The sequence below is a fragment of the Dama dama genome, chromosome 27, assembly GCF_033118175.1.
Source record: "Dama dama isolate Ldn47 chromosome 27, ASM3311817v1, whole genome shotgun sequence".
Taxonomy (NCBI): domain Eukaryota; kingdom Metazoa; phylum Chordata; class Mammalia; order Artiodactyla; family Cervidae; genus Dama; species Dama dama.
This window is the reverse complement of record NC_083707.1, coordinates 39,942,830-39,957,095: the sequence shown is the minus strand read 5'-3', so window position 1 is coordinate 39,957,095 and position 14,266 is coordinate 39,942,830. Positions and strand designations below refer to the sequence as shown.

The window sequence follows — 14,266 nt, the reverse complement described above, 5'->3', positions numbered from 1 at the left end:
TATGCTGTCTAGGTTGCTCATACCTTTCCTTCCAAGGAGTAAGCATCTTTTAAATTCATGGCTGAAATCACCATCTGCAGTGATTTTGGAGTCCAAAAAAATAAAAGTCAGCCACTGTTTCCACTGTTTCCCCATCTATTTGCCATGAAGTGATGGGACTGGAAGCCAGGATCTTAGTTTTCTGAAAGTTGAGCTTTAAGCCAACATTTTCCCTCTCCTCTTTCACTTTCATCAAGAGGCTCTTTAGTTCTTCTTCACTTTCTGCCATAAGGGTGGTGTCATCTGCATATCTGAGGTTATTGATATTTCTCCCAGCAATCTTGATTCCAGCTTGTGCTTCCTCCAGCCCAGTGTTTCTCATGATGTACTCTGCATATAAGTTAAATAAGCAGGGTGACAATATACAGCCTTGATGTACTCCTTTCCAGATTTGGAACCGGTCTGTTGTTCCATGTCCAGATTAATTTCTGGTAAATTGATCTGTTTACAATATTAAGAAAAAAATAGGTCTTTTTATTTATTCAATTACATTTTTATGTTCTTCAAGAAAATATTATAGTTTTAAAAATATATAGGTGTACACATTTCTTATTAAGTTCATTCTAGGTCTTATTTTTACACTCATAAATGAGGTAGATTGCCTCATTACATTTTATAGCTAAATACTGCCTGTTTATTGAAATGCTGCTGAATGTGGATATTAATTTTGAAATCAGTCCACCTAGCTGAATTACCATCTGTTGTTACAGAATTTCACCCAATTGATTCTTTTGTACTTTCTATGTAAACAACTACATTGTCTGAAAATAGTAATAACTTTGTATCCTCAATTGAAATATCGATGCCTTATATTTTTCTCTAATTACATGATGCCTTATATTTTTCTCTAATTACATGACCAATGCTTTCAAAGCAACAAATTTTAATTTGAGATGATTCCAGAAAGTAACATCTATTATAATGACCTATTATTTAATGACTTATAGTGAAGAATTATATACACTATATATATATATATATAGGCATATTGAGACTGAGGAAAAATAAAACTTGGTAAAATCACTTTCAATAAATTTTTTCATTTACCTTTTTCTCTAAAAGACTGTCAACTTTAAAGAAAAATATCATTCCCCCATATTTGTTATTATCACAGCTGAGATTTTATCATGTATATGTACAACAGGGGCTTCCCAAGTGGCTCAGTGGTAATGAACATACCTGCCAATGCGGAAGACTTGGGTTTGACCCCTGAATCAGGAAGATCCCCTGGAAAAGGGAATGGCTACTCACTCCAGTATTCTTGCCTGGAGAATCCCATAGATAGAGGAGCCTGGTGGGCTATGGTCCACGGGGTCACAAAGAGTTGGACAAGACTGAGCAACTAACACTTTCACACCTGAAACTAATTTAATGTGACATGTCAGTGAAAGTCACTCAGTCATGTCCAACCCTTTGCAACCCCATGGACTATACAGTCCATGGAATTTTCCAGGCCAGAATACTGGAGTGAATAGCCTTTCCCTTCTCCAGGGAATCTTCCCAAACCAGGGATCAAACCCAAGTCTTCTGCATTGCAGGTGGATTCTTTACCAGCTGAGCCATGTTAATTACACTTCAAAACAAAACCTAAACCAGCAACTCAATTTGTCACTAGCCACAGGGCTGGTGGCCGCCGTGGGCTCAGCTCTGATTCCAGATCACTTGCATCACTGCAGAAAGTCCTACTGGGCAGCACTGGCTGAGCCATCACTTCGGCCACAGAGCCAAGAACTTGACACAGTCACCCTCAGAAAAGCAAAATCAGGCAGACTCGACTCCACCTCCTCCCAGGCCAGTGCTTCCTATTTCCAGGAATGACAGCCAGCCGTTCTCTGCTACTGGAGATGGACAGCCTCAAGGTGCCAATCCAGGAAACAGTCTTCTATGCAACGTATTTCCATGACAAAAGGAAGCAGTCATGTGGCTGGAGTCGTCCAGACCATGGGTTCAGGGGTCTTTTCATATTTTTTAAAGAGAAAACAAAAGAGGCAACAACTCCTGTTTTCCTTTCCATTCAGTTCCTTCAAGGTCCTTGAGCTCCGAGGCAGGTATGGGAACCATGCTGTTCTCCCTGCGTCCAGCCCACGGCCCAGCAACCAGGATGGGAGGGGAAGAAAATGACAATGTCACCTTGTCCCTTAGGAAACACTTGTTCAAAGTTCTGTGTCCACAGCAGGGCAGGCTGGAGTGCACCAGCTGGCCAGGTGAGGGCCCAAGAAGTCAAGGGCCACGGGTGCAAAGGTGGGGGGAACCCAGCTCCCTGTCCCTGCTCCCCGCATGCCCCACCCCCCTTCCCTTCTGCAGATGGAGAGCTGGCCAAGTTTCTTCCCTCGGAACACTGAACTCCTGGGCTCAGCCTCCAGCCCCTGTTCAGAGCGCAGTGTCATCACTGAACTGTGGTCTGAGGGCAACCCAGCAGCTGCTTGCTCTGTCCCTTAAAGAAAACAAAAACAGCAGAAACTTCCGCTCCAGAGCCTATGCGTGGAGCCGAGCCACCACCTACCTTGGGCCTGGGATGAAGCCCTGGGGAAAAGTCCTGACTGTGTGAATGCCCAGAGCTGCTGGGGACCAGAGCTGTGACCTCCTGGAGTTCACAGGACCATCTTCCTTCCATGGAGGCTCTTAGGAAGGAGAATTAGCCAAGTATAAGCTGCAGCCGCTGCTGCTTACAATAACAACAACAATAATAATATAGTGGCACTTTTCACTTTTCCCCTCATCAACTTCCTTAATTCTCACAGTAACCCTGCCTGGAAGTTCTTTTCCTATCTTCATCCTGCAGATGCGGAGACTGGCTCTGTTGTCGCTGTTGACTCGCTCAGCTCAGTGGTGTCCAACTCTTTGGGACCCCATGGACTGTAGACTGCCAGGCTCCTTTGTCCGTGGGATCCTCCAGACAAGAATACTGCAGTGAGTTGCCATTTCCTTCTCCAAGGAATCTTCCTGACCCAGGGATCGAACCTGCATCTCCTGTGACTCCAGCATTGGCAGGCAGATTCTTTACCGCTGAGCCATCTGAGAAGCCCCCTATACATAATTATTCGACATTTATTTGAAGGCAAGGTTTTCATGGCCCACACAGAAGAACCAAAACCCCTACAGTTGAGCAGACAATCCTCTTCAGAAAGCAGACTGTTAATTGTATGGGAAATTTTTTACCGCTGTTTTTTCCCCCAAATTTATCTAATGTCAAAGAAACCATAATAATGTGCCATGTTGGCAATATGACTTGAATTTGGGGGCAATGTAAGAGAAGCTCAGAGAAAATGAATAACCTTGTTAAGAAAACCCCTAATGCTTTTGCATGTCACTCATCCTAAAAATGCTACAAAAGATACCTGAGAATTGACCTTGAAAGCCAGCTCCTGGGGCCAGCATGTGATTCACTGTGGTCTTACTATTCTCACCATCCAGGAGGATCTAAGTTATTAATACACTGGAGGGAGCTTTCTGGCTTCCAAGTGATGTCTTCGGTATTAGCTAATCTGGATGTTCAGAAGAGGCTGAAAAGATGCACGATGTGACCTTAGTTTTATCAGAAGGTGATAAAACTCAGGTTCAAGAGGGTGTTAAACAACTCACTCGAGGTCATGTGGTTGGAAGGAGCCGCTGCTGCGGATGGAAAAGCATCCAGAATCCAGATGAGCCAACCATCCCTGACGCCCTGGTGAGATGCGGTTCAATGACTCAAGTGTCTTTGATGCTGTCAGAAAGCGAGAGTGCTTCTTAGCTGATTGTTAGCAGGAAAGAGGCTATTTAGATTATCACAGATGTTCAGGCCTGAAAATGAAGGAAATCAGGTAGCTGTGAATTTAACAACTGCATACAGAAATTACATAATGCCTCAGACTCCCTAGGTCCCAGGCTCACAACTCTATCATCACAAAGGAAGGTGTTAAGATTCACCAAGGTAACTTTGGGTCCTCATAATGACTCACAGGGCTTCCCTGGAGGCTCAGACAGTAAAGAATCTGGCAAGAGACCTGGGCTTGATTCCTGGGTCAGGAAGATTCTCTGAAGGAAAAAGTGGCAACCCACTCCAGTATTCTTGCTTAGAGGATTCCATGGACAGAGGAGCCCAGTGGACTACAGTCCATGGGGCTGTAAAGAGCAACTAACACGTTCACTTTTCAATGACTCATAACTGTGGAGTGAGATTTGATAACCCATCAACCAGGCTGGAAGGAGGAGGCTGAAAATTCTAAAGCCAGGAACTCTGCAAACTTGCTGACAACAGAATACACTGCCAAGTTCCCTCTTTACCCCAAAGTCACTGGAGTCTGCGTGGACAAGAAGAGCAAAAACGGATCTAAAATGTTTTCTAGTCTATTGACTCTAAACAAAGAAAAGCACCACTGAATTTGGTAGCTGACACTTTGTGACCTGAAGAGGAAGGTGGCACCACTGCCCGGCCAATTCCTGAGGTTTGTCTGTAAAACTGGGCACAGCAAAGGAGACCCGCATTTGTCTCTTCCTCAAAGACACTGTGATCCTAATGCTATTTGGAAAAACTCTTCCACTCAGTACATGAGCACTTGGAGCCCTGGCTAATCTCCAAAGATCTGAGGTATGAGCCTACTTCTACACCAACCTGGCAATGTCCTGAAGGCTCTTTGTCTTTCACAGACAGATTTCTGTCTTGTCCTTTACAGGGCCACCTGTGCTTCCAGTCTACGTGAAGCACAGGTGACCCCTCCTCTTTGGGGAAAGACAAAAAAAAAAAGAATAGTGGATTCAGGATCACTTTGAAGAAGTGCAAGCAAATGATAAGATAAAAGCAAGAGGCAGTCACTTGCCCACGCCTGGAATATTGACCTCATAGGGCCAGTGACCACACTCCTCTTTGAGACCTTCTAGTCACCTACCACACTCTCCTTCTTAAAGCTTTCCCACCACCTAAAATGACCCTTTTCTCTTTTCATCTATCTCTGAATTTAAAACCCCCAGCTTGTTACCTCTGACTTCAAATATTCCCTATGATACTTGTTGAATTGTTGTCTCATTTGTGGCAGAAACCCATGAAATCATATGAAATCTACACCCTTTTCCTCCTTTGCCTTTTAAGGAGGGAGGGGGAGGCTCCCCCAAAGATCCTTGTTTTGCCAAATTCTCAAGAATATCTGGAGAGATGGGAGCATACAATCTGCACACGTCCTAGCTATGTGCTCAGTCGCTAGGTTGTGTCTGACTACTTGCAACCGCATGGACTGCAGCCCACCAGGCTCCTCTGTCCATGGGATTCTCCAGGCAAAAACACTGGAGTGCGCTGCCATGCCCTCCTCCAGAGGATCTTCCCAACCCAGGGATCAAACCCAGGTCTCTTGTGTCTCCTGCATTGGCAGGCAGGTTCTTTACCACTAGTACCAGTTGTGTGGCCTGGGAGGAGGAGGAAAAGAAAGGCGGAGAAGGAAGGGGAGGAGAAGACATAGATGGATCTCTAGGGGTCATTTTTGGGGAAAGAGGAAAAATATTCAAAGAAGATTTTTAGAAATCTTTGCTTTATAATATAAGATGCAATTCCCACCTTTGTCTTCAGGCATCCAAACTTTTTTATAAGAATCTTCAAGAGGATCCTGTGTGTGTGTGTGTGTGTGTGTGTGTGTGTGTGTATGTTGGTGTAACAATGTACTGAGACTGACCTTAAGATGAAGACTTAATGGATACATTCAAATTATAAGTGTTCTGGAAGTTTTCTTACATAATTTTCACATGTGTGTGTCTTGTCTCACCCTAAATTATGTATCCATACTTCCTGAGACGATAACTGAGGCCACATAATTATCCTCTGTACCTAGCATATAGGCTATCAGTGTCTTACATATGAGAAAGTGAAGTTAAAGTGTCCGTAGCTCAGTCATGTCCAATTCTTTGTGACCCCTGGACTGTAGCCCGCCAGGCTCCTCTGTCCATGGAATTCTCCAGGCAAGAATACTGGAGGGGGTAAGCCATTCCCTTCTCCAGGGGATCCTCCCCACTCAGGGATCAAACCAGGGTCCCCTGCACAGCAGAGAGATTCTTTACCGTCTAAGGCACCAGGGAAGCCCCTTACATATGAGAAATACCCATTAAATATTCCATTGCTTGATTGATAGGAAAAGCATGTTTGCCAATTATTTTATTTATAATATATAATTATATTTATAATTATTACAATTATTCTGAAATGACAATGAGGAGCCAATATTTTACAACAGAAGAGAATCAAGGATGTCAGCAAGAGGACACATTTTGGTTGGGATATTTTTAAAAGATACTCTATTTGGTGAGGCATAACCATGTTCCTACTAACTTTGGAAAGAAACACTTCATACTCAGTCTTATGCTAAGAGAAACAGAACTGCCTATAAGCCACTGGGTGCAACTGCTGGCGTGACTTTCCCGTCAAATTTCCAAGCAGAATAGTCTCTAAGAGGACCCTACCTCAGGCTTTGGAAGGTTGTCTCAGGGGAAATGAACTGTGGTCTAAGAGGATCCTGAGCGGATGGATGCTGGTAAATCTTTAACAACTGACTTCAGAAAAAGAAAAAATGTCCTGGTCTGCACTGTGTCCAGTTTCCATGGTGTAAGGACTCTCAAAATGGCAGATCTCAAGCTTCCCACATGGCATCGCTGAGTACAGAACTAGAAAGAAACAGGCAAAACGACCGCTTAGATCCAGTACAAGTCAGCTCCAGGGCCCACCGATTCTGAGGCTGTCCCCACGGGGATGACCAAAGAGCAGGTCTACAAACTACAGAGGAAGGTGGGGGTTTTGTGCGTGTCTGTGTGTTTTCTTTCAGAGACATGAAGCTGAGACTCAGAAAAGTTACACAAGGCACCAAGAACTATCTTCAAAGCATTACAGAAAGAAAAAAGTACACGAATACACACACCAGGCCATTCAGCCAGCTGACAAAGCGTCCTTTCATACAGTATTAGGGGTTGCAAAGACATCTCAAATTTCATTACCGCACCGGGCTAACATGAGTCCTAGGAGAGCCAGAACAGTACAATTACGCACGGTTAAGACCTTGCAGGTCGTCCACTGGCTCCTCCGAGGCAGGAGGTTTTATTCTGATGAGCACAGAACGAGGCGTGTGCCAGCATCTGTGCTTAGGTCAATCATCTGAAGATGTCTCATCCACCTTGCCACATCCTTTTGCATCTGACACGCCATTAGAACATTGGAATGCTCTTCTGTGCTCAGTTCCCCCAGGGCCCAACTAAGATGTGCTGACATGCGTGTGCCTGGTGACCCGCAAAACGGTGAACAAGCTTCAAACAACTAAGAGCTTGTTGTAAATCACCGCAGTTTGTTTAAAGCAATCTCTTTGTTGTAAGAAGTGGTGTAAGTGCGTGAGCAGGCACGCACCGGCACACCTGCTCTCCATCCCCAAAGCCCCCCTTCTCCCCGCCCACCCCCATCTACTGCCTGAAACCACAGAGAGGAGAGAAACAGATGGGGGACCCCAAAGGGCTCCTCTTCACTCTGGTCAACTGATCTTTTTTCTAAATCTTAAGAACAATATTCCCCAGGACTCTGAAAACAAAGACTAGATTCCAAAATAATTACTGTGAATGTATATGGAGAACCTCTCTCTTTCAATGAAGCCCAAAGAATTTCATGATGTGAAATATGCTGTACTACTGGAAATTACATATATTTTACTCTGGAGGAAATTTTACAGAGCCGGATGTTGCAACTTCCTGGGGTCAAGTATTTTCTCTTTTAAAATTCTATGTGTGTGTGTGTGCATGCTCTGACTCTTTGAGACCACATGGACTGTAGCTCACCAGGTTCCTCTGTCCTTGGGATTCTCCAGGCAAGAATACTGGAGTGGGCTGCCATTCCCTTCTCCAGGGGATCTTCCTGACCCAGGAATCGAACCCACGTCTCTTACGTGTCCTGCATTAGCAGGTGGGTTCTTCACCACTGAGCCACCTGGGAAGCCCTTACGAAGGTGAAAAAATAACAAATCAAAAACCTCTTTTTTAAAATATGAAATATGTAGTTTATGATATTTTATATTGATTCTAAGCTTCTTTTCTTATATTTAAACCAAGAGGTATCATAAGCCAAGTTTATATTATTTCCCCTGAATATACTGCTTTAACTCACCCACGCTAGAGCTCATTTGCTATTTCTCTACCCACTCACGAAATCTCCCAAGATTGTACTACGGTTTATCCCTATCAGTTTGACATTTCACTTCCATCTTTAATTTCAGAGATCTCACTGTGTACTTTCTGATCCAAATCACTTATAAAACTACTAAATAAACTCGTAACATGTTTCCATCTGGAGGAGCAAATATTTTCCACTGCTTCTGATTTCCCATTAAGCCAATTCTTTATCTGCCGCAAAACAAAATACGACCCCCATTTGCCCCCTGACTGGTGGCAAAAGACTATTCCACGGTTTTTCATCAGCATTCTTTATCTTACAAAGAGGGAAACATCATACAGTGGAAAGACTAGCTTATGAAGCTAAACCACCTGCGTGGGTGTTCACCAGCGGCCTGACCCAGCATCCCTGAGCTGCAGTTTTCTCATCTGTAAAGTAAAGGTAATATACCAATCCTTATAAAGGAGGCAATGATCCTTTAAGATCAAGCACAATCAATGTCGGTTTCCCAGGTGGCGCTAGTGGTCAAGAGCCTGCTTGCCATTGCAGGAGACTTTAGAGATGCAGGTTCCATCCCTGGGTCGGGAAGATCCCCTGGAGAAGGAAATGGCAACCCACTCCAGTATTCTTGCCTGGAGAATCTCATGGGCAGAGGAGCCTGGCGGGCTACAATCCAAAGGGTCACAAAGAGTTGGACGCAACTGAAGTGACTTAGCACAGAACAGCACATAATGAATGTCAAGTTGTGCATCTGACACATGGCAGATTTTCAATACATACAAACTATCCTTATAAATATCTGAAGCCCAGAAGCATTAATTTGCTGCAGACTTCTTGGAAATAAAACACATGGACAATGTTAACCATACTCCAAATGTAAAAAAAGTAAAAACCGTGCTCCAACGACGCAAATAACTTGCTTCTTCTTTTCACTTTTATTGTACTGTCAGGTTTGATAAAGCAGCAACGTACTTCAACGTTCAACGTTGATAGATAACGATGGCGCGTTTCAAACTCCAATAAACATGCAGGCTTCATTCTCCACAGGAGCAGTGGTCCCTTTTAGGGAGTCTCTGAAATCTTTGATAGGAAAGAAGTGTGGGGTCCCGAGTGGTGATGGTGAGGGTGATGAAGCCAGGAGGAGGGTCTATTCCAAGCCTGCAGACCATCAGTACTGTCCTTTCCAAACCACAGACAGGCTGTTGGTGTGAGTCAGTGGTGACAATGGGCCATCTGACGTACGGATCTGTCTCGGGCATCACACTGCCTGGCTCCAGTGGACAGCAGCTACTGGTCTGGAAGGAGTTTCACATTCTTTGCGATCATGGGTCATAACCATAACTCCGTGGATGCTGGGCAGAGACCGTTTCAACCTGGTGAGAGCTTTAGACACTCTCTGGCCGGGGATTTCTTAAGCTGAGTAAATGTGTGTGTGGCATGGAGGGTCGGTGGGGAGCGTCCAATTAATTGGGGAAAATGGAACTAACCAGGGGAAGGGAGGGCTTCCCTGATGGCTCAGCAGTAAAGAATCCATCTGCAGTGTAGGAGACACAGGAGACTTGGGTTCAAACCCTGGGTCAGGAAGATCCCCTGGAGGAGGGAATGGCAACCCACTCCCGTATTCTTGTCTGGGAATCCCATGGACAGAGAGGAGCCTGGTGGGCTACAGTCAGTGGTCGCAAAGAGTCAGATGTGACTACGCACATACACACAGGAGAAGACTGATGTGAGGGAAGGAGGGGGCGGGGTGTGTCTGGTGTGTCAGTCACTCAGTCGTGTCGGACTCTTTTCGACTCGATGGACTGTAGCCTGCCAGGCTCCTCTGTCCGTGGGATTCTCTAGGTAAGAATACTGGAGTGGGTTGCCACCGCCTCTCCAAAAGATCTTCTGGACCCAGGAATCGAGTCCAGAAGATAACCCAGGTCTCCTGTATTAAAGGCAGATTCTTTACAATCTGAACCACCAGGGAAGCCCCAGGTGGGACAGAGGAACCAAGGGAATGTCATCACTATCCTTTCTCTTCCTCTTTTTTTTTTTTAAATTTTTGAACATTTTTTAAAAGATTTTTTTAATGTGAACCACTTTTGAAGTCTTTATTGAATTTGTTACAATGTTGCTTCTGCTTTATGTTTTGGTTTTTTGGCCAGGAGGCATGGGGGATCTTAGCTCTCTGACCAGGGACTAAACCTGCACCCTCTGAACTGGAAGGAAAAGTATCAGCCACTGGACTGCTAATGGGGAATTTCCCACTCTCCCTTCCTCTTAAAGAAGTTTCCCCATCTTCACTTATGTGCTATCTTGCTAGCTGCCTATTTCCAGAAAGTTGCACTGTCAGATTTGATAAAGTAACAGCATTCTCTAATTTTCACTGTTGATAGATGATGATGACTCATTTCAAACTCCAACCAACACGCAAGCTTCATTCTCCATATAGGCGGTGGTCCCTTTTAAGGCTAACATGCCAGATGCATATTTCTGCCTATTTTCAGACCCTTGCACTGACTCCTATAATTGTCATCAGATCCTAAAGGACATAGAAGGATTTCTTCCTAGAGGAAAGGAGATAGAACTGCAGCCAGTTCTTTCAGGACTATATTTGTTTGCGCAGCAGTAGATTTCTCTCCAAGTCACTGAGTCATCTTCCCAGACACAGAACTGAAACCTTCTTTTATTTGGAGATTGACATTCTCATATAGCATTTCATAATAATGTGTTCAAAGGGCACATTTAAAATGTATGAAATGTATATGAAATAAAGTCACTGAGAACTGGAGATATTAGGAGACTGAAGCCAACAGGCTGGCTTAATAAAGAACCACAAAAACTTGCAAAATAGAAATTCAGACTAGAGCCCGAAAGAAGTCCCTCTCTCACTCTTATCCACGTGAGTCCTAATATTTTCAGGTGCTGCCACAGAGAAGAATCTTTAACTAGATCATTTCAAAATTATTTTTCCCCCACTTAAATAAAAATGTGCCATGTGGAATAAACCGCATTGAATTCAAAATACAGTGACTTCATATCTGTGGTGGCTGCCTCTTATACCACACTGAGTCTGGCACAGCATCAACAATTCTGATGGCTTCTTGGAAGACCAACATTTCTCTTCCAGGCACTTGCTGTTGCTTTTCGAATCTTTATGAAACCATTATCCTATCATGCGTGCTAAGTCACTTCAGTCATGTCCAACTCTTTGCACCCCATAGACTGGAGTCTGCCAGGATCCTCTGTCTGTGGGATTTTCGAGGCAAGAACACTGCACCTTAGGGAATTTTCTTCAATGAAACTAAATTTATGTTTCTATTATCCCCAAACATGTGCCTTGGTAGGAATCTAGTAAAAGGAGAATGAAAAGTGTTCCAGCGGTGGTGGTGTGCAGCGTGGAAGTTGGTCCTCCAAATTCGGCTGTTGTTGTTCAGTCACTAGGTCGTTTCAACTCTTTGAGACCCCATGGACTAAAGTACACCAGGCTTCCCTGTCTATCTCTTGGAGCTTGCTCAAACTCATGTCTGTCAAGTCAGTGATGCCATTCAACCATCTCATCCTCTGTCGTCCCTTTCTCCTCCTGCCTTCAATCTTTCCCAGCATCAGGGTCTTTTCCAATGAGTCGGCTCTTTGCATCAGGTGGCCAAAGGATTGGAGCTGCAGCTTCAGCATCAGTCCTTCCAACAAATATTCAGGGTTGATTTCCTTTAGGATTAACCAGTCAGATCTCCTTGCACTCCAAGGGACTCTTGAGAATCTTCTCCGGCACCACAATTTGAAAGCGTCTATTCTTTGGCACTCAGCCTTCTTTATGGTCCAACGCTCACAAATAAAGATTTATAAACAATAAAAGAAAAGCTCCAGCTTTCCAGTTAAAAGTTACTATAAGTGAAGCACCCACAGCTTTCATTACAAGGAGGCACTAAAAGGAGTCCTTCACTGCTTTTTCCCACCCACAAACTCCGGAAGCTTTAGAGGAGTCATAACTCAGAGGTCACTGTGGCTTCCTAAACTCTTAGGAACCACATCAGATCAGGCTAAACTCTTGATGGAAGTTAACCCTGAATTCCTGTTCTCCTGGCCACTTTTTCACTTGGTGTCTTGAGAAATGGATGAGAAATTCAGCTTCTGACCCAACACTCACACACACACACACACACACACACACACACCCCACTATACAAAGCCAGCCCTATTGAAGGCTGGAGGATCATGAGAAAAGGTCACATATTCAACATATGTCAGATGACAGAGCATCCCACAGCGCATGTTCCTATCTTTAAATATCCTTTTAGCCATTCTTTGTCCACCATCTCCTTCGAGGAGGCATCTCACCATCCTTTCCTCATGTCTTACCCAGCCCCCTCTCCCTGTTCCCAACTCCTCGACTTCCTGGACTGTCCTCTGAATTCTTCCCCTCAACTCTTCCTGCAGGAGTGCAGGGTGGTTCCACCCTCCAGGCCCTGCTCCCACACGCATGGAGGTGCCAGACATACACAACAGCATCACAGGTACACGGACCCATTCCCTCCTGACAATGGGGTTGCACATATCACTGTCCCATCACACAGTACACATTTTCCCTAAGTTTGGGTGTTTTTAATCTTTTTAAAAACATTCTGCCTCTTTTTGCCAGAGACCATCCAGTACTTTTGCACTTTATAAGGCTTCAGTTTCACATTTCATTGACAGAACAAATAAACTTATTTGCTCCCCAAATGGAAATTGTATAGAAGGATACATTTTCCCTTTCACAATTTGATAGCTAAATTGCTTGCAGTAAGACTATAGTAATTTTCTCTTCTTTAGAGACCCTGATTGTGTTGCCATGAAGCTCTGATGAATAAAGGTAGAGTCCCAGGTGGCTTTACGGAGAAGGCAATGGCACCCCACTCCAGTACTCTTGCCTGGAAAATCCCATGGACGGAGGAGCCTGGTAGGCTGCAGTCCATGGGATCATGAAGAGTTGGACATGACTGAGGGACTTTACTTTCACTTTTCACTTTTATGCATTGGAGAAGGAAATGGCAACCCACTCCAGTGTTCTTGCCTGGAGAATCCCAGGGATGGGGTCACACAGAGTCGGACACGACTGAAGTGACTTAGCAGTAGCAGGTTGCTTTGAGAAGCTTAGAAAAACACACACTCCCATAGCTGAGGGTCAAGGAACTACCATTAATCAATGGCCTGACTCTGTGCTAGGTATTTATATCTACATCCTTAAAGTCACAATGTAATTAGTATTCTGTAAAGCAATTATGCTTCAATAAAAAAATAAATTAAAAAGAAAAAAAAAGAAATGTTCTAAACACATATGCTTAATAACTATCTCAGGTTATACTAGTGGCATCATTTTTAGTATCAAGTGGCTTTTTTTTTTTTAATTGTATCCCTATTTAATAATTATGTCTTCTTTCATGCTGGAATTTATCCTTTTTACAACTTTTCAAGTATCAGGACAAAATTTTAATGCCAAACACTTTCGTGGACTACTGTAAATTGAGGGAAAAAGTCCAAATGGCCAAAACCCATGGTACCTTTAACAACATGTTCAAATTAATGTGCATTTTTGAATCATGATGGTGTTCACATCAGTCCTCCAGTCTCTTAGAGTGGGCTGTTAGGAGAAGACTCGAAGGAGGTGACATCTGAGCTGAGATGGGATGAAGATCAGAGCAACAGCTAGTGTAAAGGTCGGAAGGTGATCGAAGGGCCTGCAATGATCAAAGCTGAGAAAAAGGCCAGTGTAAATGAGCAGGGTCAGCTTTCAAGAGGCAGCCGGGACCAGACACCGCAGGGCTTTGAAGTCCAGGTCAGGAGACTGACCTCGATTATAACTGCAATTCGGACCATTGGGGGATATTAATGGGGGGTGGCATTGATCTGATTTCAGATTTTACAACATTGCTCCAGCTGCTGTGAGGCAAGAGATTGAGGGATGGGGGGTGGGCCAGCAGGAGGTCTGTCAGGAGGTTCCCCCCACACCTGCCCTGGTCCAGGGGAGAAAAGATGGGGCGTGGCCTAGAGGAGGAGCAGCTGAGGAGAAGGGAGGGCAACCTGGCAACGGGTACCACCAACTATTCAGTGTACACACGATGAGACCACATGCATGGCAAGAGTTTGTCTCCGGGGGACGTT

The 14,266-nt window shown here is 44.3% G+C and overlaps 1 long non-coding RNA gene across 1 annotated transcript in view; it reads right to left on the bottom strand.

The window, feature by feature from the left end:
• Positions 1–439: 439 nt before the first annotated feature.
• Positions 440–14,266, bottom strand: part of LOC133047594 (uncharacterized) — a 39,060-nt gene continuing 25,233 nt past the window's right edge. Inside the window, exons 2-4 of the long non-coding RNA XR_009690791.1 lie at positions 6,460–6,660; positions 3,622–3,819; positions 440–480 (exon numbers count right to left, since the gene is read on the bottom strand). This is a non-coding gene — a long non-coding RNA (uncharacterized LOC133047594). The remainder of the gene's footprint in view (positions 481–3,621; positions 3,820–6,459; positions 6,661–14,266) is intronic.